The sequence below is a fragment of the Abrus precatorius genome, unplaced genomic scaffold (genome assembly GCF_003935025.1).
Source record: "Abrus precatorius isolate BTA unplaced genomic scaffold, Abrus_2018 Scaffold93, whole genome shotgun sequence".
Classification (NCBI taxonomy): domain Eukaryota; kingdom Viridiplantae; phylum Streptophyta; class Magnoliopsida; order Fabales; family Fabaceae; genus Abrus; species Abrus precatorius.
The window spans coordinates 45,001-46,748 of NW_020874443.1; positions in this window are offsets into that span (position 1 = coordinate 45,001).

A 1,748-nucleotide genomic window follows, 5' to 3' on the forward strand; every position below is an offset into this window, starting at 1 on the left:
GATGCACACCTTGGTGCCTCTTGATGCCCACCTTGGTGCCTCTTGATACCCACCTTGGTGCCTCTTGATGCCCACCTTGGTGCCTCTTGATACCCACCTTGGTGCCTCTTGGTGCCCACCTTGGTGCCTCTTGCTACCCACCATGGTGCCTCTTGGTGCCCACCATGGTGCCTCTTGGTGCCCACCATGGTGCACCTTGATGCACACCTTGGTGCCTCTTGATGCCCACCTTGGTGCCTCTTGATGCCCACCTTGGTGCCTCTTGATACCCACCTTGGTGCCTCTTGGTGCCCACCATGGTGCCTCTTGGTGCCCACCATGGTGCACCTTCATGCACACCTTGGTGCCTCTTGATGCCCACCTTGGTCCCTCTTGATACCCACCATGGTGCACCTTGGTGCCTCTTGGTGCCCACCTTGGTGCCTCTTGATGCCCACCATGGTGCACCTTGATGCCCACCTTGGTGCCTCTTGGTGCCCATCATGGTGCCTCTTCATGCCCACCCTGGTGCCTACCTGGTGCGTTTTTATGCACCCTGGTGCCCTCCTGGTGCGTTTTTATGCACCCTGGTGCCCTCCTGGTGCGTTTTTATGCACCCTGGTGCCCTCCTGGTGCGTTTTTATGCACCATGGTGCCTACTTGGTGCGTTTTTATGCACCCTGGTGCCCTCCTGGTGCGTTTTTATGCACCCTGGTGCCCTCCTGGTGCGTTTTTATGCACCCTGGTGCCTACTTGGTGCGTTTTTATGCACCATGGTGCCCTCCTGGTGCGTTTTTATGCACCATGGTGCCCTCCTGGTGCGTTTTTATGCACCATGGTGCCCTCCTGGTGCGTTTTTCGCACCCTGGTGCCCTCATGGTGCGTTTTTATGCACCATGGTGCCCTCTTGGTGCGTTTTTCGCACCATGGTGCCCTCTTGGTGCGTTTTTCGCACCATGGTGCCCTCTTGGTGCGTTTTTATGCACCATGGTGCCCTCTTGGTGCGTTTTTCGCACCCTGGTGCCCTCCTGGTGCGTTTTTATGCACCCTGGTGCCCTCCTGGTGCGTTTTTATGCACCCTGGTGCCTACTTGGTGCGTTTTTATGCACCATGGTGCCCTCCTGGTGCGTTTTTCGCACCCTGGTGCCCTCCTGGTGCGTTTTTATGCACCCTGGTGCCCTCCTGGTGCGTTTTTATGCACCCTGGTGCCCTCCTGGTGCGTTTTTATGCACCATGGTGCCCTCCTGGTGCGTTTTTCGCACCCTGGTGCCCTCCTGGTGCGTTTTTATGCACCATGGTGCCCTCCTGGTGCGTTTTTATGCACCCTGGTGCCCTCCTGGTGCGTTTTTATGCACCATGGTGCCCTCCTGGTGCGTTTTTCGCACCCTGGTGCCCTCCTGGTGCGTTTTTATGCACCATGGTGCCCTCCTGGTGCGTTTTTATGCACCATGGTGCCTACCTGGTGCGTTTTTCGCACCCTGGTGCCCTCCTGGTGCGTTTTTATGCACCCTGGTGCCTACTTGGTGCGTTTTTATGCACCATGGTGCCCTCCTGGTGCGTTTTTCTGCACCCTGGTGCCCTCCTGGTGCGTTTTTCTGCACCATGGTGCCTACCTGGTGCGTTTTTCTGCACCATGGTGCCTACCTGGTGCGTTTTTCGCACCCTGGTGCCCTCCTGGTGCGTTTTTCTGCACCCTGGTGCCTACTTGGTGCGTTTTTATGCACCATGGTGCCCTCCTGGTGCGTTTTTATGCACCATGGTGCCCTCCT